This window comes from Poecilia mexicana, unplaced genomic scaffold, assembly GCF_051168715.1.
Source record: "Poecilia mexicana isolate PSO_F unplaced genomic scaffold, ASM5116871v1 scaffold_6, whole genome shotgun sequence".
In the NCBI taxonomy this organism is placed as follows: domain Eukaryota; kingdom Metazoa; phylum Chordata; class Actinopteri; order Cyprinodontiformes; family Poeciliidae; genus Poecilia; species Poecilia mexicana.
The window spans coordinates 30,475,280-30,494,913 of NW_028263375.1; positions in this window are offsets into that span (position 1 = coordinate 30,475,280).

A 19,634-nucleotide genomic window follows, 5' to 3' on the forward strand; every position below is an offset into this window, starting at 1 on the left:
AAATATAACACATGTTGCAAGTTTAATAATTCCCAATGAAACCAAGTCTACTGGAATAAGAGGTGTGAAATTGTTTGTCTTTTATCAAAACTCTTTTCTTCAGAAATATTTAAGTGAGACATAAAACAGACTTTAAAAGGAACTTCTCAACTAGATCTGTGAATCCCACTTCTGAAAAGGAACCTTTGCTGAGGTGTCTCTTACGCAGTGAATGATATTTAAATAATTCATCCAAGAACATTTGTTAATGTCTTGTTTCAGTTCTCCTCATGTTTTTATTTTGTGTTCCCCCTAGCCTTCAGCAGGCGGGACATGAATAAAACTTGTGAAGGGGTTAAAGCCATTGTCAGTGCTACAATACCCAATCGTTACCCTAAAATAACAGCGACTCATCCTTGGAACTCTCGCCAGTGGAAAGATTAGCTGGATTAGCAGCAGGATGATGCAGCTGAACGGCGATCGCTGAGGGTTTAAAACACATCTGCGAGGAAAGTCTTTTTAGATTTATTTGTTAAAGATGCAAATCCTCCCACTGTGTTAAAGCTGGAACATAAACAAAGCTTGTTCCAGTGTGTCAAGGACATTTTGAAGTCTAAGAATAAGTCAATTTGAGAGTCTTTTTTGGGAGGCAAGGGGTTTGTTTGATGCAAAGCAGAGATACTCTGGGAGAATACCACACCTGAGGAAAACTTTTCCTTGACGTTTTTTTCCTCCATCTTAATTCCCAGTTTGACAGAGGCTATAGCGAGCTCTTTGGGAGCGTGGCAGGATTTTCTGAGGCACGCCGTAAATCTTCGCCTCGGAAAGCCGTTGTGGGCTCGTTATGGTCTCGCCTTATGAATAACACTGGAGATCCTGCAGCCTTTATAACCTCACTAACTCAGTATTCCCTTCCTCCCTTCTGACACTTTGGTCGTTGGGATAGACAGCGACCATACTCAAGGGTTCCTACGAATAGAAATGTTTATAACAGCATGAGACGATTTGTCACTCTTTAGCGCAACCCGCGTCTCGCAGGATGCCAAATAATGATTTTAACTGCCCGTCTCGAAGATTGATCCCCCTAATCCTCCCCACCTTTCTTCACACTGAAAGGTGCAGACTAATTTACGACGGGCTGCGCTTACGCCTTGGAATGAGTGATCTGGCTTCTGGCAAAAAGAGGTAATTTCCTCTTAATGTAGTGCTGTAAACATTTTTCATCACGCTGAGCCGACAGCACATTGACACAGCAAGGACTCTGACGCTGCCGACTTTAATCTGTGGAGATTTTTGCCCGTCATTAGCGGCGCAGACTGCAATCCTCAGACACGTCCTGGCAAATTTTTCTACTTCCTGTGAAAAACACGGCTAATGAACTGATTTAATGGGTAGGCGGGTAGCTGACGACGGTAAAAAATAAAATGGTAATCCATCTAATTCTCAGTCCTTTTGATGGGTAAATTTTCTTGTGAAGTTAAAAATGTGCATTGGGGTCAGACTTAACTCTTTCCTCATTCTGTCACAGTACAACCACATATTTCAATGTATGTCATTGGGATTTTATGTGACAGACCAAAACAAAACGATGAACAATTGAGAATTGTTAGAATAAGGATGAGCTTTCAACATTTCTATCAGAAGCTGCGTTTTCATTGCAAATATGCGCAGAATTTTGTTGATGTTCCACTAATGTTGAAAGATTATGGTGTTTCCATTAAATAAGACACGCAATTAAAATCACATGAGAATATATGTCTTCACTGGATAAGTCATTAAAAAACATGCAGCACCTTGGCCTTCCAACTAATTCCTTCTTCTTCGTGGGAACTCCAGTTGAAGATCATGTGTGATGTGAAAAAAGTGTTTCCATTACAGTTTTGCGAAATAAATCAATTTTCTCATCCTAGTGCCGAAACTTTATAGAAAAATTGGTTATTTTGAACCAATCAAAGCCAAGAGGGTCTTAGCAGTGTCAATCACCCTTGTGAATGTGCTGCTAAATGTGCTAATAGCAGAGGAACAACTTACTGTTCCAGGAAAACTGTTTATCCGTCGTGATCGGTAGCCATGCTAACTAGCCTTAGCATTCTTGTGAGCAGTATGTACACAAACTGGCTGGCAAACATGGCCCTTCCCCTCGCTCTGATTGGTTATTCTCACCAGGAGCAGTGCATTTCTGTAGTTAGCGCTGGGAAAAGACAAAGAAGCTTGATTTTTTTCACCAATCGTCTGTCTCATGTTGTGACAGTTTTAACAAACATGTAAAGAATATACTTTTTTTTTTTAGTTACATACAGCAGCTTTAACTAAAGTTCATTCTTTTGAAATGTTTTGCCAACAGTTAGATGGACAGACGGCATTCAGATGATGATATTGGCCATGAGAGGATGCATATATAGACCTGAGATTGAATCACTTAACACTATTAAAGACGTTAAAGACAAATATCTCCTCTTTCAAATCCTTGTTGGTTATTGATGAGCAATGGGCCTTATTTCAGTAATATCACAGAAATGCAGGAAAGTGTTCTTTGCATGCATCCTTAGCCACACAGAGTCTGGACGTTATTCTGATGAATTAGCTGACTGACTAACTAAATCATCTTGACAATGAGGAACATTAGCACTGAATTGGAGTCATGTTTCCATCCACTTCATGAATACGTTTATTGCTTTTTTCTCTCCCTCTGTCAGGCACCTGAAAACAAAATTAAGCCTTTACACTTTTTTTTTGTTTTTCGTGAACAGTCTTTATTTATTTTTGTCGGGTGAGCATGGTAAATGACGGGCGACTGGCGGGAATAATCACATATTGTTTGGCAAAAGCAGATTGAAACACGGAGCTTGGCACAAATGACATTTTTTCTTTATAGTTAGTTAGTTTAATCAAATACCTCACAAATGTTTGGATGGGGGGGAAAACAACAACATTCATTTCTTCCACAAGTCTTTGTTCACATCCACTTTTTGCACATAATTTACATCTAGAACACAAGCATCCAAAAGCAGATTAGTACACCATCACACTGTTGCATTTGTGCCTTTTGTTCCTGTTCCTTAAAACACATACAGTCAATACCATTGACTATATGTCAGTGGTATTGACATACATTGACTGCTGCTGTTTTGTAGACAATGTAGTTTGATCAGGTAATTCAGCTGTTTGTCTAATGTTATTGATGTAAAAAAAAATCATGTGCGTCCCTGCTGCAGAGTCAGTTTAAATAATAACACCACTTGCAGTGTTTTCACACCTGATTGGTCCTCAGTCGAACTGATTCTACTGGAGTAAGTTGCATCATTTGTTACATTTTCAGCTGCTGAGGTTCTCTTTTGCCTTGCACTGTCAAACGATCCAAACTAATAGAAAAACCCGTTCACCTCCAAATCTGTTTTTTGTTTGTCTGTTTTTTTTTTTGTTTGTTTTTTTGTTCACTTATCCAACCAAAATTCTGGGTACCAGCGTTTGATCCAGTATTTGTTGAATCTATGAGCCTCTGACCCCATCCAGGATCTTGGTTGTTCCAATAAATGATCAGTTTTTAGTGGATCTCACTTATTGTTATTCCAGTATGTCGATGACCTTATAGTGTCAATTAGACATCTATAAACCTGATCAAATACTGTTGGAAGTCGTCTTTCCGCAAAGTTATACATTTTCAACTCGGTATAAAAAGAAATGCAACTTGATGCAACCCGCCTACATCACAGAAGATATAAAAAGAAGTGATTTTAATTAATTCCACAACCGATTCCATTATAATTTTAAATTCAGACAAAACCCCGAGGTCTAAAGACCACCTGATCTTTTCTTTCTGTGCCAAACTTATTCAAGCTTTCTGACCCTCTACTCTTTAAAAGTCCTCTTCAAGATTTTCTCTTTCCTCCTGTGCTTCATCAAATCATTGCCAACATTTTTTTGCCCTCTTGTCCTGTAGCTGTTGACAGTTGGAAAGCATATTAAATCTAGTTTCTCCAGAAGATCAATACATACTGAAAGCGATGACACTTCTTCTCCCCGGGGACTCGGTGTAGGCGTTCATTTGCATCGCTCTGTGGAGGACTGTCTGTGGCGGTGTTAAAGTTCACAGCTAGAGAGTGGAGGAGATCAATCTCTGCTCTGTCAATCACAATAAAACTCAAATGAGCAATTTTAAGCCGAGCACATTGGACGACCTGTCAGAGATGCGGCGGTGTGGTGTGAGCCGTCGTTTGTTTTCAGCAGGACTGCGTCTAATGAATGTCTCCGTTGAGCTGGTTTGTTTTTCACGTGGAATACCGCCGGAATACTTTCCTTGATGTTTGTTGTTTTAGCACTTTTCATTTCTTTTTAAAAGATAAAAACAACAAAAAGTGTAGCCCACACTGAACACTCTTACAGAGAAACCTTAACATACACAACCACTCTCTCTCTATCTCTCTCTCTCTCTCTCTATATATATATATATTTGTATTTCTATGTTAGCACTTTGCATTGACTTCTATTCATTTTAACTGCATTTAACCAAGTCATTTTCCCTACAACTAATCCTAGTAATAATAACAATTATAACATCACCAGAAATGGTGGATAACTTGCTTAGGGCATCATTTTAGAAACATGCTGTTTGTTGCTCTGGTTTCTCTGTTGTTTTCTGTCTTTCTGCAGGTTTAGACTTCAGGGTCTTGTCTCGTGTTCCCTCTACGCTTCGTTCTCTCCTCTGCTCCTACCATTTCTCTTTCTTTCCAGTTAAAGTTCTCCTCAACTTTTTCCCATTCCTTTTTACTTTTCATTTCAGTCTCTGTGTCCATTAAATTTGAAATAAACTAATAAAAAACAATAAAGCCATTTATAGAAAAACAAAAATCAAATAAAAGGACCATAGCGAAAGTTATAATGCTTTGCTTGTTAAAGTAAAAAAGAAACAGAAGAAGATATGGCTGAGAGGAAGCAGTACGATGAGCTCATCGGACAACTTTTTCTCTGTCGTTCACATTGTTCCATGTAACTTAATTTCTGATTTTTTTTTTTCTCTAGTTTTCGTCTCTTTTTGTGTATGGATCACTTGGGTTGTTACCAACACCTGGGGACAATTTCATGTCAACAGCAACTTTAGAAATATGTTCATTGTTTACCATGAAAAATTTCTATATGTTCAAAACATATTTTACCCGCTGTATGAATACATGCACATCTTGGACATTTATTTTCCTCAAAGTACCCTACACAGTCCCACATCGATTTTAATCAGAATATGCATCTTTTAATTACCGTACAATTACTTATGTTGTAAATTTGCCCACTAAAATCTCCTATTAATCTTTTTTATTTATTTATTTATTTATTTATTTATTTATTTATTTATTTATTACTTCTTTATCAATCTATACGATGGTGTATCAGTTCCACACTAACGAGAAAAAATATATGAGAAGTCATACATTTAAGAGAATAAAGTCCAAAAATTACAAGTCATAATATTGCAAAAATAAAGAGAATAAGGTCATAAAATTACAAGAAGTCATAATATTATCAGAATAAAGTAAAAAAAAATATTACAAGAATAAAGTCAGATTGCGAGAATAGTCAAATTATGAGAATAAAGCGAAAACATTCTGAGAATAGTTATGTTACAACTTAATTCTTGTATTACTCTCAAAATATGACTTTATTCTCAATTCAATTTTTTTAATTTCTTATTTTTTCTCTTCGTCTGGCCTTAACACTCCATCATGATTCTGTATGCTTCAATTTATCTTTAACTTTCTCCTGGAACTCTTTTTTCTTCACTGTGGGACCAACAAGGTACATTTTTATTCTAATATATTCATGCAGCAGTGATATTTTTAACTTAAGGTTTTTGTAAAATAAGAACCTAACACTGACTCCTGCCTTGGAACACAAACAGTGAATTAGTGTCTTTTTGTTTTTGAGCCGATTCCCAGCAGGTCCATTATTTGGACTGTCACTTCAACTCATGAGCGATTTCCTAACCAGAAATGTAACTAAAACCTAGAGGAACATAAAATGAAAAAGCAATTTGGAGATTTCACTTCAAGTTAAAAAAGTTGCAGCGTTGACAGGAAACTTGTTGCGGAAAACGAAACGATCAACATTTATAACATTGTGAGCATTCTGCTGGTCATTTTTCAGAGCGTTTGCACTGCTCAGCCGCTCTCTAATGATCTGAGCGCAGCCCCACAGGTCTGATAGGAAACGCTCATTACCCCTACATGGTAATGTGCAGCTCAACCCCCAGATTCAGTAAATTGTTCAAAGTCCTTCCTCTACATCTGCTGTTGTATACATAAAACAATATTGTGCTCCAGATTTTTTTTTTCCAGCACTGACTGAAAGGTTCAGGATGACGGTGACTCAGATGAGAGTGACAATGTTGATAATGACAGAGAAGATGAAGATGATGGGATAATATGACGATAATCATCATGCGGCGGGCGACCCGTTTAAAGTCAGATGTGACCTTTTTGCAGTTTTTCAGAGTACTGGTGAGCATTGCGCATGTTTCAAAAGGAACACTTCAGGTTTAATAATTCATAAATGCATGGAGCAGCAAAATGGCTCCTGAAGGAGATCCATGTTCATTACAAAATGAACCTGATTTTAAGTAACTTTAAACTTTTTACAAATTGAACAGATAAGTTTTATTTCTTTTGTATCATGCTCAAGGCGTGAGCCGCAGCTTTATGACTTCTGTTCCACCGGTGTAGTTTGGGCTGGTGTCATAAAATGCATTTCATAAAACATAAATAAATCGGACAAAGATAACCTGAGCAGTTTTTAAATTATGATTTTGTTTATCAAAAGGGCAAAAAAAGAACAAACAAACTTGTCCTTATGTGAAAAAGTTAATGTCACCTCAACAGTCAATTTGACCTTTTCTGTTGAGTAAATCATTAAATATTTAGAAATGCTGCAGCTGATTTTTTTTTGTACTTTCTCAGTTAATTATCAAGACTGATAATTTGATTGTTTTTGTTTTATAGCATTTTAAAAACTGACCAGTGCAGAAGTGACTGCAGATCTGAATAAACCAACAGACCACAATAAGAAAAAATGGATACAGGATGTGTTAAAAACCACTGTTGGTGTGGTTTTTGATGATTAACAAAATTTCACTCTAGAACTTCACATGTATTTCAATATAAATATTCTAATACAGGGCTGCACAGTGGTGCAGATGGTAGAGCTATTGCCTTGCAGCAAGAAGGTTCTGGGTTCAATTCCCAGCCCCAGTCTTTCTGCATGGAGTTTGCATGTTCTCCCTGTGCATGGTGGGTTCTCTCCAGGTACTCCAGCTTCCTCCCACAGTCCAAAAACATGACTGTCAGGTTAATTGGTCTCTCTAAATTCTCCCTAGGTGTGAGTGTGTGTGTCCATGGTTGTTTGTCCTGTCTGTCTCTGTGTTGCTCTGCGATAGACTGGCGACCTGTCCAGGGTGTATCCTGCCTCTCGCCTGGAACATTAGCTGGAGATAGGCACCTTTGACATGACAAAATGAGTGTGGAGTACATTTAGAGACGGCTAATAAAAGAAAAGCACTTTGAGGCAGGTGGCTGGGCGACCATAGTTTAATTTAGCTGTCAGCAGTCCTGGATTGTTGACAAACTCGAAGCTTTCTCCAAACGGATGCTCGGTCCGATGATGACAGCAGCAAACCACGCACGATTTCCCGGGTTGACAACAGCGACGCCACAAAGAGCTTTTCCTTTTCAACTTTAAGATCATCCTTTTTCTTCAGAGATGAAAGCAGCATGACCAGACCAGAACCCATCGAGAGACAGATAAGATCCAGCAGGAGATAAGTCGAGTCGGAGCGAGCCGATCGCAAAGAGCTCATAAAAAGAAAAAGAAAAAAAAACACACGAGAAGTCTCAAATTCAAATGAATCTCTTTGAAATGCAGTGACATTTTAAATAACAGAGATATCTGTCTTTTTTCCAGTGTGAGGTTTTAAAGCAGCTTTTTTTTTTCTTTTCATGTTTTGTTCAAAACCACATCAGGATAAACAAGGAGAACGCATCTGTCTTCACCACGCAAAAAGTCTAATGATGTGCTGCTTAAAGTGATGACAGAGAGCTGGGTCTCCGGGGCGACGGGGGTCTCTGCATTTGTGATGTTGAGAAGCAATCAATTAAGAGGGTAAGATATATGCGTCTGCTCTTACAGAGTGGCAGCTTAATAGCGACATAGATTTCTGTCAATTATGTTAATTACTCTGTTTAATTTACAGTGGTTTGTTGCAGACTTCGCATTACCGCAGGGACTGACGGGAAACTGGAGACAGTGGAGGGAAAGTGATCAGACTCAGCTGTAAACGCTGGGTTTGGTCCAACTATTCCAGTTTATTGAAGTGCTTGGTAATCTGCAGCTTTATATAAAAAACTATTTCATTTTCTTTGATTTGATTTGATTTGATTTGATTCTTTCATTAGAAGCCAAAAACTGCAATGTCTTACAGTGGGATTTTATATGTTAAAGAAACATAACACACATCATTACTATTAAGTAAAAGGGTAACATGGAGTTACTGTTTTGTTTTTTTTATAAATAAATAATCCACAAGTATTGTGTGCAACTATTGATTATTTCAAGGAATCGATTATTCTATTGATTAATCAGTTAAGTGGATGATAAAAAATTGTTCACTTCACCTCTTAAGCTGTTTTTTTTTTAAAACAATATCAGAAATAATCAAGTAATTCACTTCCTCTTTTAAATGGTAAATGGACTGAACTTATCTAGCGCTTTTCCAATCAATCTGACTCAAAGCGCTTTACACTAAAGTCACATTCACCCATTCGCACTCATAAAACGATCACATACATACACTGATACACAGATCGGTAGGCAATTTGGGGTTAAGTGCCCAAGGACACATCGACATGTGGCAGGAGGAAGCTGGAATCAAACCTACAACCTTCTGATCACAAGACGATTACTCTTTCCAAGCTGTTATGATCGTAGATGTTCGAACATTTAGTTTCAGTTCCATCTTGATCATTCTTTTATTGTCTGTTTTCTGATGTCTTTCTTATTGTCTGTGTTTTTGATTTATTTCTTTAATGTTTAAATTTACTGTGGATACTAGATTCAGGTCTCCTTCCTCATTTTCACATTCTGATCAGCTAGTTTCCTTATCAACAACTGTCTTCCTCATGGTCATGTAGGCCATAAAGTATGATATATTTTTAGCTATATCCTCAAATCAACAAAATTAGCAAAAACAAACACTTGACATATAAGTCCACGTCTGGAAAGAATCAATTCAGCATATGTAGTTATTTTTTAAACTTGAAAAAAGTTGTTTTGTGAGGATGATCCAAATCACTAAGATGCAGCTGTATAATTTGTCCTTCTTCTTTCATTTATACAAGCTGGCTGCTTCCCACACTTCCAAGTTGAAGTCAAGTGTTTCCTGTCAAACAACTCATTTATCAACTCATTTATTTCTGCTCTGAGGTGTGTGTGCCAGCTCAACCTTTATGGACATTCCTACACGTTCTGCTGCTCAGAGTCAGAATCTCTCCGTCTGTCCATCTGCTAGCCACAGACCGTAATCAGGAGTCATGGAACCTCTCCACTGTTCCACATTAAAGTTTCTCCTGTAATTATTCCTTCAGTCTGTGTGGTATGGTGCTACTTTGATTTAGTTTTAAAGACAACATTTAGCAAAAGAGAAATAAAGGCTGAATATTTCTGTGTTCACCTAGCAGCCGAATACGATTCACTTCTGAATTTTTTGGGCAATGTGCGATCCATGTTTGACTTTTTCATACCAGGGTAAACGACCCACTTCCAATTTAATCAGGCTGCAGCCTGAATGGTCACATAGCAGTTCATCCGACTTTCACCTCACTGATGTGAGGAATCAGATTTCTTCACCACCAGAAAGCCAGACGCTGTGACTCCAGCAATAAAAAATAAAAAAATGTCTCAGAAATATAATTATTAAATTCTGGAAATATTTGTTTTGGTAGCTGTGTTTCCATTACAAATGCGTTCAAAACTTTGTCAACATTCCGCAAATTTCAAAAGAACAATTTCGCAACTATGGTGTTTCCAATAAACAAGAAATACTGTTAAAACCACATGTGAGTAACACGCAATAATTTAATAAAAACATACTGCGCCATCATCCTCCAACCACTTCCTGTCTTCTTTTTTTATTGTTTTCGCCAGTAGCAACATCTGGTTGTTGACCACATGACTCGTGATTCGAAAAAAATTTAAGTTTCCATTAGTTTTGTAAAATATACAAATTTTGATAGTCAAAAAAACGTCTCAACCTAGCGCAAAAACTTTATCAAAGAACGTGAGTTTTGTGAAATTAGCGTGTTTCTATTGAGCGAATTTATTCCAATTGATTGCAATTTACGCAATTATTTGGTTAATGGAAACCATACTTCCACCATTTCTGGTTTTGACTATGCAGCCAAACAGACTCTCTAAAGAAGTTGCTAATAATGCTTTACAGAAGGGCATTTCCATCAGTTGTGCTTATTAGTTGCTAACTTCATCTTGTTATGATCTTGTGACCATGCTGTCGGCTAGCGTTGCTTAATAAACTTTAAAAAACTATCCAGAAATGGCCCAATTTTCAGGGGATCGTAAACCATTTACACAGAAGTCCTACTGCACAAATAGCACAAAACTACAAAAATCGGATTTCAGTGAAAAAAATCGGAGTCGAACGTCTGCCATGTGAACATAGCCTCTGTCAAGTCTCAATTATTTCAATCCAAATCAAATCTCAAGTCTTTAATGACTGAAGGAAATATGTTTTATTATCAACCCAATTTGTCCAACACTGCACTGCTGCAGTTAGAAATTCAGACGTTGTGTTTGTCATAAAAGCTGGTTTATGACAAATATAAACCAGCTTAAATAAACATTTAGTGATTGGAATTGAATCTTTTAACATAATTCAACCTGCAAAACATTGGCAATAAGCAATTATAACAGTTAAAAGCTTTACTAATCTTTGGGTCATTTAAAACTGTCCAGTTGACACTCAATAGCTCGTGGTCAATGAGAAAAACATGTACAACACATGCAGAGACTGGTTCAGAAAAATAACGTTGGGATCTCCGAGCTCTAAATTCTGAATTTGCCAAGTTTGTAAAACTTTACAACCCGATTTTCACTTATTGTATGTAAATGGATTTAACTAGAATAGCTTTAGATATAGATGACATTACAAATCCTGCAGCGTCATCTCAATTTCCAACACTAAGCTGCTGCTTGTGTTTGTGAACATAACTCAGGTTAGATTTTACATGTTCCTTCAAGTAGTGATTATCCTCCTCTGCTATAAGTGTCTTTTTACAAGGAGACATAAATGTTTTTTTTCTCCTCACGGTAAGCTGTGACCCTTTTAGTTTTTACAGCTGTTATGGAAGTCACTCAGATTAAAACCTGTGAGCTTCCTGGATGTTTTTGCTGTTGTGTGACCACTAATGCTGAAAGCCAATAAAGTCTTTCAGTGGGTCTTACAAAAGTGCTTTTTGTAAGGCTTGTTTGCCTTACAAAAATGTTTCAGGAAGTAATAAAATACTTTGTCTTCCATGATCATGTTCATCTTATGCAAAAAATCGCAATTAAAATCACACAAGAACGAATTTGTTCACGCTGGAAGTCAAATAACATCGTCCTCCAACCACTTCCTGTCGTCTTCTTCGCGGTTTCTGCCAGTAGCAACATCCGGTTGTTGATCATGTGACTTGTGTGACGCAAAAAGTGTTTTCATTGCAGTTTTGCAAAATAAAATCCCCAACTCATTCTAGCAGCAAAACATTTGAACAAAAAATGAGTTTTTATGAAATTGCCGTATTTATTTTCTTAATGTCAAATTGCGCAATTATACGGTCACTTGAAATGCATCTAATATGATTGAAAACTTTGCAGGTGTTTGGAGGTATAATTAGCCTATGAAGGTATGACAACATTCTAAGACAATGGATTTTGAGCTTTTATTTCCTGGATGATGTAACAATCAAAAATACAAAAAATAAAAACTTCAGATCTCTCACTCTATGTTTAGTGAATACATTTCACCAAAAAATACATTTAACATTTTCATGATATTCAAATTTCTTTAGATGTAACTGGATATCTTTGGACTGGTTACTTAATTAAATCAATAACACTGATGGTGTTGAGGAAGGCATATTTTTTAACACCAATTGGCCATGGGGACACAGTCACGCCTTACAGGGACTTCAGAAGCTCGAGCTAAGCTAACTAAGGATGTGAAGCGCTTGCCAAGACTTTCTGGCTCTACTTTCCATCTGTCTACATAGATTTGGCTCAGAGGCCTCAGTCTTTCTCTCCACAATTTTACCAGTCCAATTTACAACCATTTAGTTGAAACTTGTACTTTTGACTTGAGAGACCAAAGCAGGCAGGGAGAATAAAAACGAAGACACACTCTATGTGTGTCAATACCAAGTGTTTTTCAGTCGATCTGAGGCTGTCTCTCCAGAAGCTGAAAGTTGGTCCAAACTGGGTCATGAAAAACACCAACATCCCGAAATGATTCAAAAGGTGTTGTAGAGGTTCAGTTGGATTCCAGATCTAAATTTGATTTAAATGCTCAGGCTGGACATTCATAAATGACCCCAGCAGGGGTCTGCAAGCTGTGGCTCCGGAGCCACAAGTTGCTCTTTGGACCTTTCACAATGACTTTGCTAAAAGTCATGAAGAACTAACTGATGTTTTTAAATATGTAAACACATATTTTGTAAGAGGGAGGATTATTTTGACTCCTAGCTATTTAACATGGCATGTTTTTTAAAATCATGTTTGAGTTTTGTAAAAGGTTCTAGCCAGACTTAGTCCTTTGGTCATTTTTCACAAAGTTCTAGGGCCCAGCACACAGGACCAGACACCTCTGGCCCGTTTTGTCCTCTTTGTTCCTCTCAGTCTGAAAGAGAAGAAGAAGAAAAAAGAATCTTCACGTGAGCACACGGGTGAGTCACCAGGTTGACCGAATCTCACCTCCGCGTGTCTCTAAATCAACGCGTTTCTGTCGGCTCCAATGGTTCGGACATTTCACCGCTGCGCAAGCGTGAAAGCACCCCTGGACTTTTGGCGCCTCTGCTCGTTCATGCCGTCCAATCACAGCTCAGCCAGGAGGAGGAAGAGCAGAGTGAGTGTCAGCACACCTCTGTGATGATGGATGGGCCTCAGTGGAGAGATGATGGATGACCATGGTGGCCATTTTTTGTGTGTGTGTTTTTTTTTCTTGTTTGTTTGATGTTACCCAGGGCGAGTTCCCATGGCAACTGTGCTTCTTCCATGACCTCTGCTTGAACCATGAGACCCTCAACAACTTTCCCTGCCACCAGGAGGGGGAACACAGTACCTGTAGGTGTAACAAAATCTGGGAGATTAATTTAATATGAGATTTATCGTCACAATTTTTTTTTTTTTACCCCAAAAGACACCCACCAGTGACTGACTGCTGAGGTTTGTTTTCTTCTTCCAAGCACAAAATTCCAATAAGCTGTGCTAATTAAACACAGAGGAAGTAATTAAAAAAGCCACTATCTGCAGTTGGCAGATTGCTTGTCTCACTAAGACATGTGATAAATACGCTGGCTTTTATTTTTCTTTCAATGTGCTTTTGAAAGCTGTGTAATGGTGAGACTCCATTCCTGGGACGATCATGAAAGAGTTTCTTAAACAGACAAAACAGCGTCTCAAATTTGGGATCGGTAGTAATTTATTTAACTTCTTTAAATTATTGTTTTAAAAAAAAGCCTTAAAAAAAAGAAATGCCCTAATTCATACTTAGAAAAATAAAACAGGCAAATGTACAAAATAATTAATCAGAATTAGCCATTTGTTTGCTTCCAAAGGATTTGAAGGGTCTTATTTCCAGCTGTCAAGTGTCTTTATTTATTGACTGTCAGTCTAGAGAAACTGTTTTCCATTCTAAGTTCATTCTTGTTAACTGTGGACAGTGCTGTAAAAATGAAAGAAAAAAGTTGCAAACGAGACAAGGGGGTTGGTGGAGGGAAACCTGTAACAAAATTCCTGGAATGCTTTAACTTGACATACTTCCTGAAAAACACTTCAGAGGAGAATCAACGAGAGATTTTCCACACGTAGCAAAATTTGTTCTATATCTATTACCAAGTGATTTGGCTCTCTTGATTACAGATTATTTACAAATTGGTGGACATGTAGTTTTCCCAGGAGGGAAGCAGGTGGACGTTCTGGCTCAATCCTTCTTCGTAGATTAGTTCTCGGGCAGAATATCCCTCATTAACAGAAACCTTTATCATGGTTGCTATGGAGAGGAAATATTAGTGGAACACCCTGAGAAAAACCAAAGAAAATACGGCAGAAATAGCGACTAAAATCTTGAATATTTGCACCAGTATGAACATTATTTACTCTTTTGATAGAGACTAGAAAAGGTTGTTATTGTAACATTAGATATTAGTATTGTTTGAGTTGGACATTATGTCTTATTTTAATTTTGTCAAAAAAAAAAAACTTAAAATACACTAACATTTTGATCAAATTGCTTCTCCTCTAAGCTTGCAAATAAACTCATATTTAAAAAAATCAAAAACAGAAAACGTCTTAAACACTACACAGATGCCTTTTTCTGTTTTCCTCTCCAAAGTTCAGTCAGTCAAATTATGTTTTAGCACATTGAGCACAGAACAATTATTCCATTTCCTTCAGAATTCAAATGAAATATTCATAACACATAAATTGAGCGTGTCTGTATTTGTGGGCTGAGAAACAGAGCTGAGAATGTGAGTTACAGCCGTTAAAAACTCGTCACATCCTCTGCTCTGGTTTGCCTTAACGCGTGTTACTTCCACACATCCCACCGCTACCACCTTTTTTTCCCTCATTAAATCAAAAGTGAAAGTCTTTGCTGTGCGAAAACGGCCAAAGCAACAGCTTTACATAAAAACAACCCGCGTGTTTTCACCAGAGCGAGTAAAACCTTAACTCAAATCATAACCTTCAAACGTGAAATTCTTCATGGATAACTTTATCGCCTAACTTTCTTTCTTACCTCAGCAGGTGATCTTAAGTCAAGTGCAAATGTGATAAGAATCTAAAGGCCCGCGCGCGCGCACATCGCTAACGGCTACTTTTCGCTTCGCTCTCTGCAGCTCGCGCAGAGACTCGGCTTGTTTCCATCACGAACTCCGCCGTGTCGTCATCACAAAGACGTTGCCCTCCAGCAATGAGAGCGGGACGCAACCTTGAAATACAAATAAGAAGTCTTCAAAACGGGGCTCCCCGTGTGTGTGTGCGTGTGTGTTTGTGTGTGCGCAGCCGTTTAATACCCTCTGAGAAGCACCTTGAGTTTTCAACCTTTAAAGTGAAGTGAGATCAGTTTGGACAGAATGAGGATACAGAATGTTAAGGTTACAGCAGAGGTTACGGTTAGGGAATATTTCATCACAAAGTCCCCTCTGCTTCTGTCTGCACTTGACTAATGTGAATTTGACAAGCTAAGATCTCTGTGGCTATATAAATATAAATGCTAGTTCGAACTGATGAAGTCGTATTGGTAATTTTGCAAAGAATTATTGTAGATGTACAGCTCTGGAAAAAAATGAAGAGCCCACTGCACTGAGCCTCATTGAAAACCTCATGGTTATTCCACCAAATATTGAGTTATTCCTGAGTTAAAACATTAGTATTGTTTTTAAATGAACATGAACTTGTTTTCTTTGTATTATTTGAGATCTGAAAGTCTTTTTTATTTTGACCATTTCTCATTTTCTGTAAATAAATACTAACTTTTTGTTTGGAGACATGTTGTCAGTAGTTCATAAAATAAAATAATGTTCATTTTACTCAAATGTATACCTGTAAAGAGTAAAATCTGAAAACTGATCATATGAAGTGGTCTCTTATTTTTTCCTAGAGCTGTATGCCATGTCTTCGTCATGTTCTTGATATTGTTATGCACATGCAAAACACTCAAAACAGAATTCTGGAAAATCTGCCCTTTTTTTCAATGAATCTTGAGGTAACACAAAAGTCTTAATTAAATATCTTGAATGTCTGCTTCTCAAAAATAAATTCATACTTTTTATTAGGATTTTATGTAACAAACCAACACAAAACAGTGCAGGAAGTGTAGAAACACACGCGGTTCAATGTCTTTATTTTACATATACGAACTGTAAAATGTTGTGTGCATAAATATTATATACATTTAGATCAGCAAAGCTATTCAATCTGGAAAGACTCAGACGAAGAAAAAGGAACAATTAAAAGATTTAATGACAGCAATGAATAACAGTTCTTTGGCGCTCGGGCCCCGGCAGCTGATCTGAGCCGAGATTTGATGTGAACTCGATGAACATCCCGATAACCGATTAGGGATGCTCTCCCCCGGGGCCCGACACTGGTGGTGGAGGTCTGGAAAGAGTGCCATCCTGGAGCCAAAGGATGAGGGTGGAGAAGGGGAGGTGGTGGGTTGAACGCAGCTGGGAAGCGGCCGATGACTTGGGTGTGGATCCTTTTATGCTGAACTTGATTGATGATTGGACACGTCAGGTGAGGTCCAGCGCTGAGGTCGGAGATGAGCATGACGCCGATGGACGAACGGAGGGGATGGAGTCTTCCAGTTTGAATTTTCGCTATTAGCTCCATTTCAATCTGGAAAGACTCAGACGAAGAAAAAGGAACAATTAAAAGATTTAATGACAGCAATGAATAACAGTTCTTTGGCGCTCGGGCCCCGGCAGCTGATCTGAGCCGAGATTTGATGTGAACTCGATGAACATCCCGATAACCGATTAGGGATGCTCTCCCCCCAAAAAGGGGCTGAGGCCGGGGCCGAGGCCCGAAGAAAAGGGGGACCTAAAACTTGTGAGCTGCCTTGAGGGTGCGGAGAGAAACATCACAGTACTGGTAGTCGCCAAACGAGTGCAGAAGTCTAGAAGGTGTTAAGGAAGAAAATATCTAAATTGGATAACTTTGGAAAAAGTTTGGCTCCCTCTTCCTCTGGATCCCAGGTCCTCTCGGCGGGCCATGTGTAGCCACAAGGAAAACAATGCGTGTTGACGTCACAGAATTACAGAGTTTAATCCAATATAAGACAATGCACAGAAACTACCGAACAACGGAGACATACATTCATTTACCTGACATAAATGGAAAGAAGAAGAAAAGCAAAGACATCTTTGGAGAGTTGCCAGAGCAAATCTAATGTGTTACTTCTGTGTAGAAAGTTTTATCTCCTTTAATTTATTCAAATAAGGCGTATCTTTGCTCATCCAATCCAGGAGCCATCTCTGGCCCCTTATCTGAAGCCTAAAACCCCTGCAGTTTACGGCCTTTCACAAATGGGCGCGAAAAGCCGGAACCTCCCCTGTACTGCTCTCCACACAGACAAAAGGCAGTTCAAACGATCCTAGCAAACCATCCGCTGCAGCCACAGGCAAAACAAAGGTCAACAGGCCAGAATAAGTCACTGATTTAAAACCACAATTTAGGCCATTTGAGTCAAGACATGCTCAGTTTTAAAATTAGCTTATTTTAAATTTATTTTCTTAACAAAGGTGAGAAGCTGGTAGGAGGAATCAAATTTGATTGCTAGAGGGGTTTTCATGATATCATGAAGCCCATTCAAAGAATGAAGGCATTCTAAGAGAAAGGCTGAAAAATACCAGGCAAGAAAGTGAAGGATAGTTGAAAGCGCGGAGCCAGGCAGGAGATGGGATCAGTTTCGGGGGACACGATCATCTGGAGACAGGCTGGAGGATAGGTGCCTGCTATATGGGAGCCCTGCTGAAAATATGAGCGAAGAACAACTGAGACATGGGCCAACAATGAGAGGAAGGCTAGGACATGGGCCAGCCGTAGGGCAGGCCATGCTGGGACATGCCGAAAAACTCGGACGTAGAAATGAATGATTGAAGATTTAAAGACAAAATTAATAACGGTTCTTAGGAAATGAATGACAGTTCTTTGGCGCTCGAGCCCCGGCGGAATATTTGAACTGTGATCTCGGGTGAACGCCCCCGACTCTGATTAGGGATGCTCTCCCCCCCAAAAGGGGCTGAGGCCGGGGCCGAGGCCCTAAGGTGAGAGGAGGGAAAGGGCAACTAATCCACCTGTACATACTGCTGTAAACACCGTCTTATCTGAGCTCTTCATAAGAAACATGCAAAGGTAATAAAGCGAAATAACACAGACATGAAGCAACATGGTTACATTTCTCTAAAGCAGCAACTTTGAACCTGAACGGTCAGCTGAAGCAGATCTCTGACACCAGAGCTGGGCTACTGTTAAGCTATGAGGCTTGTTGAGCTTCGTCAGGCTTCGGAAGCTAAAGCCCGAACCGTAACCTCCCCCGTTAATCTCTGACACTAACGACTTGAAAATAGAATAAATACATGTCCGTTAGAATGTTTAGATACTTAATTAGCACATTTTTACAAGAACAATGGCAGAGAATATTGCCTACTAGCATAAGCTAAAGTTAATGTTAGCCACAAAGTTTAAGTAAAACTCACTGTCGTGTCAGTGAATGTATAACTAGGCGTGCATCTTAAACATTTCTCCAGCTGACTTGTTGGGGCTTCGGATCGATGTACAACCTTGGCCAAGCACTGCAAGCACCTAGTGCAAATGATAATTGTAATGGATCGGAACAATCGAGCCGCTCCGCCCGGAACGCGGAAACTGAGGTGCAAAGAGTCCATAGTGGGACTCTGAACCTGTGAGTTGATTGGGGGACAGGAGGAGGAGAATGCTGAGAGGAAAGAAAAGGCACAGCATACAAGTGGTCAGCCAATAGGGATGTTGATCACGAGAAAAGGTGAGGCACTGATGGAAGGAACAGATATGAGGTGACAGATGCCACGAGGAACTTGGTGGAAGAAGGCCAGCAGTGATAAACCATAACATGATGCCAGGCTGGAGACAGAGTCAGCGGAGGAATACTCTGCGAGAGTGAGACCAGGCAGGAGGAAGCAGGACAGCTTGGTGGTTAATGTGATGGCGGGGCCAGGCAGGTGAGCATGAACAGCTTGGGGGCTACTGGGATGGAGCGGAGCCGGGCAGGTGAATGGGGGCCAGCCATGGGGATACGGGGCGGCGCGGAGCCGGGCTGGAGGGTACGGGTCAGCTTGTGGGGATGCAGAATAGCCTGAAGAAAGGCTGAACGACAGGTGCGGGCTGGAGAGGCGCCTCGCTGGACAGACAGAGGGAACAGCTGGGACATGGGCCAGCTGAGGCGGCGCGGAGCCGGCCTGGGGGGTACGGGACAGCAGAATAGCCTGGAGAAAGGCTGAACGACAGGTGCGGGCTGGAGAGGCGCCTCGCTGGATAGACAGAGGGAACAGCTGGGACATGGGCCAGCTGAGGCGGGGCGGGGCCGGGCTGGGGGGTACGGGACAGCAGAATAGCCTGGAGAAAGGCTGAATGACAGGTGCAGGCTGGAGAGGCGCCTCGCTGGATAGACAGAGGGAACAGCTGGGACATGGGCCAGCTGAGGCGGCGCGGAGCCAGCCTGGGGGGCACGGGACAGCAGAATAGCCTGGAGAAAGGCTGAATGACAGGTGCGGGCTGGAGAGGCGCCTCGCTGGATAGACAGAGGGAACAGCTGGGACATGGGCCAGCTGAGGCGGGGCGGGGCCGGGGGGTACGGGACAGCAGAA